Here is a 6209-nt window from a genome sequence, read left to right on the forward strand (position 1 = left end):
CGGAGTCCTTGCTTAATTTTGCCTGCACAGATACACTCTAGGATTACTTGTCTCTTTCAAAAGTGGATTCATCTGTCTGCTAAACTTCCTTCTCCTCATGGTCTCTAATGAGGTCATCCTGTCCACCCTATGACCCGCCACCTAGAGTCAAGGCACAAGGCACTCTCCACTGTTTCTCTCATATCACAGTGGTTGTTTTCTTCTTTGTGCATTGTATATTCATGTACGTGAGACCTGACACTACTTTATAAATTCATAAAAATATATATTTATATATAAAATTTATTACTAAGTTCTAATAATTTTGCATAAATAGCTGCTCATTTTTATATATCACAATGGTAATGGTAGTATACTGGTATTTCAATACTTAACTAGGTTACAAAAGAAATTAGTCACTGAACCTCCAAAGGGTAAATAAAAAAGAGATTGTTTCAAGTTTTCAAATTCTTGCAGCCTTCAGAACTTATTGGCATTGCTCATACCACCACCTTAGGATGCTAACCTAACAGAATGAGTGATGACTCAAACAAAAGGGCACTTTAATGTCAGGCAGGATCTTCAACTTATTAAAAAACAAAACAAAACAGTTCTACTCCATAAAGCACTTGCCTGCTTGCTATCATTGGATATGAGGTCAGTGTGATTGTTGACTGTGAAAGGATGAAGACTGAGCTCTTGTGGTGCCATTGAACATGCAGGATGCAGTGCACGAAGCTGCACCCATCAGGATGAAGACTGAACTCTTGTGGTGTCATGGAGCATGCAGAACGTAGCGCACAAAGCTGCATCCATCAGAGCCCCTTCACTGACTCAGTGTCCCCATGCTCCAGCTGCTGTAGCTCTGGGCTTCTAACAGCTCACAGCCCCACCCTGCTCTGGACAAACTAATCTGAGAAAATGAAAGCTGTCTCATCTGTGTCATTATGCTCACCATCCCAGGGCCCATCAGGGAGCAATGGCTGACTTAATGGAGCAAAAAGAGCTGATCTTCTTATCTTAGGTTGGAGCCAGTTCTGTTGTACTCTGAATACTTCAGAGCTCCTGTGGCTCCAGGCTGAAGTCATACCTTAGTAAGGACAACATCCTTCTTTCCTCTACTATTGTCAGGTGCTCTCAACTATTTTTCTACATTTCATCAGAACTATAAAGGAAAGTTATGACCAACCTAGATAGCATATTCAAAAGCAGAGACATTACTTTGCTGACAAAGTTTCATCTAGTCAAGGCTATGGTTTTTCCTGTGGTCATGTATGGATGTGAGAGTTGGACTGTGAAGAAGGCTGAGCACCGAAGAATTGATGCTTTTGAACTGTGGTCTTGGAGAAGACTCTTGGGAGTCCCTTGGACTGCAAGGAGATCCAACCAGTCCATTCTGAAGGAGATCAGCCCTGGGATTTCTTTGGAAGGAATGAGGCTTAAGCTGAAACTCCAATACTTTGGCTACCTCATGTGAAGAGTTGACTCATTGGAAAAGACTCTGATGCTGGGAGGGATTGGGGGCAAGAGGAGAAGGGGACGACAGAGGATGAGATGGCTGGATGGCATCACAGACTCGATGGACGTGAGTCTCGGTGAACTCCAGGAGTTGGTGATGGACAGAGAGGCCTGGCATGCTGCGATTCATGGAGTCAGAAAGAGTCAGACACGACTGAGTGACTGATATTATCTGATCTGATGAAAAATAAATATTGAAGAGAAATTTTTGTGTAGCTCCATTGTTTTGCCCTTTCTTGGACATCATGTATGTAAAATCACAGAATATGTGGTCTTACCACATTGGCTTATTTGACTTCACAATATGCATTCAGATGCCCTCCATGTCTTCTCATAGCTTGGTAGGTCATTTATTTTTAGCACTGAATAATATTCCATTGTCTTGATGTATAATAGTTTATACATTCACCCATGAAAAGACATGTTAGCTGCATTCAAGATTTGGTAATTATAAGTAAACTTGTTTGGTGGCTCAGACAGTAAAGGATCTGCCTGCAATGCAGGAGACCCGGGTTCAGTCCCTGAGTCAGGAAGATCCCCTGGAGAAGGGAATGGCAATCCATTCCAGTATTCTTTTCTGGGAGAATTCCATGGACAGAGGAATTTGCAGGCTACAGTCTATGGGGTAGCAAAGAGTCAGAAATGACTGAGCGACTAACTCTTCATACACTTGTAATAAACAGTCATGTTTAGCCTAGTTAATATTTGGGGGTTTTTATTTGTTTGCTTGTGTTTTTTTTTTGGTCTTTAGACCATATCTTATTTGTCCTTTGCTAGTCCCCTTCCCCGTATGTAGCAGGAAACTTCTGAATCCAGTAACTACTCATTTACTTATCTATTTTAAGCATATAGGAGTTTGGCAATACATACAATTTATTATTCAGTTTCTTAAGTTTTATGGGAAATGTTTTATATTCTGATTAATAAGTGCAATAGTAGTCACTGTTTTTTCAGCATTCTGAATGAGTGAATCTTTCTCTGTGCTCAGTTGTTAATATTAATTTTTAAACGTGACCTCAGGAGTACAGATCACCTTGATCTCAAGCTCAGTCACTCATCTGTGTCTGACTCTGCAACCCCATAGACTGTAGCCCACCAGGCTCCTCTGTCCATTGAAATATCCCGGCAAGAATAATGGAGTGGGTTGTCATTTCCTACTCCAGGGTATCTTCCTGACTCAGGGATGGAACCCACATCTCTTTTGTCTCTTGCTTTGGCTGGTGGATTCTGTACCACTGTACTACCTGTGGAGCCCAAGTTATATTTAAGCTATGGGTCCTAAAGCATATGGGTAGGGCTATCCTAGTCAGAGGAAATAGAAGAGCAGAAGAAGAGTTTAAAGATTTAAGGTAAGTTTAGAGATTGTAAGTTGAATAAATGCATGATAATCAGCTGCCTTGAAAGTTACTCTCTGCATATACTTAGGTGTCACAGGCAGTCTTATCTAGAACATATATTTGGAGAAGTAGTACTAGTAAAGAGTATGGAATAAATCCCTTGGGAAAGAACTATGGACAGAGTAGGCAGCTTATCTATTTTTATAGACAAAGATTTCATTAGGATTAATTATCTTTAAAAATCTAAGGTGTTTGGAAATGCCCAGATAATTCTTTCCTGCAGACTCTTCTCCTTTTCCATGGAGAGATGATTTTCTTTAATTTCAGTCACGAAGAGTTGAGCACGACTGAGCGACTTCACTTTCACTTTTCACTTTCATGAATTGGAGAAGGAAATGACTACCCACTCCAGTATTCTTGCCTGGAGAATCCCAGGGACAGGGAGCCTGATGGGCTGCCGTCTATGGGGTCGCACAGAGTTGGACACGACTGAAGCGACTCAGCAGCAGCAACACAAAGAAAAACCATCAACATAAACTTCAACATCAACATAAATTCTCTAGTAAAATGGTCTTGAAAGTTCCACAGAAACAGACAAAATGGAAATTCTGGACTATGAAAGATCACATGATTCTACATACAATGTTTTATTAAATCTATACTGCCTTTGATTTTAAAGATATTAATATGTGTTAAAAAAGTCATCTTAGAATTGATAAGTAGTATTTCATTTAAAAATCATCTTTAATAAAAACAAGGGGTATATTTCAGATTGTTTCATACTTATTCATTGGAATAAAAATTTTATGATTGGCCTCCTATGTGAGAGGTCTTCTTTGGTGGCTCAGAGGTTAAAGCATCTGTCTGCAATGTGGGAGACCCAGATTCGATCCCTGGGTGGGGAAGATCCCCTAGAGAAGGAAATGACAACCCGCTCCAGTATTCTTGTCTGGAGAATCCCATGGATGGAGGAGCCTTGTGGGCTACAGTCCACGAGGTTGCAAAGAGTCGAACACGACTGAGAGACTTCACTTTAACTTTCGTTCACTTTAGACAATGTAGAGGGGCCCAGCATAGCTGGATGAAAGCATCCAAACAAAGCAAATTGAGGGAAGAATGATAAAGAAAGCAGAAAAGCACCGAATATCAGTTTCTAGTAGCCACATGCCTTGCAAAATTTCACAAGTATTGAAAGAAAGAAAATGCTAGTTGCTCAGTCATGTCCAACTTTTTGCCACCCCTTGGACTATAGCCCACCAGGCTCCTCTGTCCATGGAATTCTCCAGGCAAGAATACTGAAGTGGGTTGCTATTCCCTTCTCAAGGGGATCTTCCCTACCCGGGGATCAAACCCAGGTCTCCCACAATGCAGGCATATTCTTTACCATCTGAGCCACCAGGGAACCTCTTAATATTACGTTTTATGAACTATAATATTATCTCATTTTAAAGCAATGGCACCCCACTCCAGTACTCTTGCCTGGAAAATCCCATGAACAAAGGATCCTGGTGGGCTGCAGTCCATGGGGTTGCTAAGAGTCAGACACGACTAAGCGACTTCACTTTCACTTTTCACTTGCACACATTGGAGAAGGAAATGGCAACCCAATCCAGTGTTCTTGCCTGGAGAATCCCAGGGAAGGGGGAGCCTGGTGGGCTGCTGTCTATGGGGTTGCATAGAGTCAGACACGACTGAAGTGACTTAGCAGCAGCATAGATATTTTCAAAATGAAAACAATATAATTAAAACAAATTTCTAAGACAAAGGCATAAAAACTTACAGAGTCAGTAGTTACCCATGTCTCCTTGATCCCATAGCCTATTATTATAACACCATATTTTTCTTTCAATGTGGTGTGACCTCTGAGATTAGCTTGTTACAATCAAATAATTTTCTAATGCACGGATCAACAGGTTAGATTTTATTCCAAGGAAAATAAGGTTTAACAGCAATTTTGCAGAGGGCTGTTATATGACAGGAGATGTGCTTTAGGATAGTTCTTATATTAAAATGTCTCAAATCCAAGTGGTCACACCCAGAACTAGCTGTATCCCTAAAAGAGCAGACCGTGATCTGAATCATAGCAACATGCTTATTTGACTCATAAAATGTCAGGGGTCATTGAGTCCAACTCCTCAAAGAAAGCTAATATGTTTCAATAATATTTCAATGGATACATGTCCTCAGGACATCAAGTACATCACCCTATTTACTTTAAATCTAAATGTATCACTTTAGACCATACTTTCCTCATGGCGATTTTCATTTCCATGTTTCTCAGGGTGTCGATGAGAAGGTTCAGCATGGGAGCAATCACAGTGTAAAACAGAGATTTCCTTATCCTTGTCCTCTCTCTCTGCAGGTAGAATACAAATGTAGACACAGGGCACTAAGAATAACAGTACAACTGTTATGTGAGAACTACAAGGAGACAGAGCTTTCCTTCACCCTGGAGAGGAATGTGTTCTAAGATTATATAATATGACTATGTAAGAAGCTACTAGGACAAGAAAAATGGCAACAGCTACCATCCCTGAATTTGCAATTACTAGGATACTCACAACAAGAATGTCTTTGCACACCAGTTTCAAAAGAGGCTTCACATCACACATGTAGTGATCTATCTGATTAGGACCATAAAAAGGTAACTAGAGTACCATGAGAAGTAAAGCAATAGAATGCCAAAAACCCACAGCCCAGGCCAGGATGATCAACATGTCATACCTCTGTTCATGATGACCATGTAGTGCAGGGGCTTGACAATGGCGATGTAGTGGTCAAAAGCCATTGGCACCAAGATGAATATTTCCACACCTGCCAGCAAGTGGGCAGTGAGGAGCTGAGTCATATAGTTGTTATAGGAAATGTTTCAACAGTTGTTATAGGAAACATTTCTTCGTGCTGTAGCTAGGTCCCTGATTAGCCTGGGGACCACCGTGGATGAGGGAGAGGTGACAGAGAAGGTAGTACATCGGTTGTTGCATTAGATGGTTGCAGGTGATGGTGAGCAAGATGATAAAATTCCCCATTAAGACAGCCAGGTAACAGAGCAGGAACAAGAAGAAGAAAAGTAACTCTATTTTCTTATTTCCCCACAGCCCTATAAAAACAGATTCTGTGACATTGTTCTGATTTTCCATGAAGCTGAGCTGAGTTCAGAATACACAACATAAATTCAGTTCATCTGAAATGAAACAGAGCATGATACATATTTAAGAGCATTTTAAAACTTTGTGTTAATTATGCAATGAAAAAAGATGTTGTTCATAGAGGATTTACTACAGACAGTCTATATTTTCTGTTGTTTTTAGATCATGGACATCATATTTCTAATGATATTTTAAAAGAATATGTATATAAATCTGGATCATTTGT

General features: G+C 40.3%; 1 pseudogene; it reads right to left on the reverse strand.

The window, feature by feature from the left end:
* Positions 1–5043: 5043 nt before the first annotated feature.
* On the reverse strand, positions 5044–5974 carry LOC147343320 (olfactory receptor 4P4-like; annotated as a pseudogene).
* Between the last annotated feature and the right edge of the window lie 235 nt (positions 5975–6209).

Source organism: Bos grunniens, chromosome 28 (assembly GCF_055505025.1).
Source record: "Bos grunniens cultivar Pamir isolate PY7600 chromosome 28, Bosgru_T2T1.0, whole genome shotgun sequence".
NCBI lineage: Eukaryota > Metazoa > Chordata > Mammalia > Artiodactyla > Bovidae > Bos > Bos grunniens.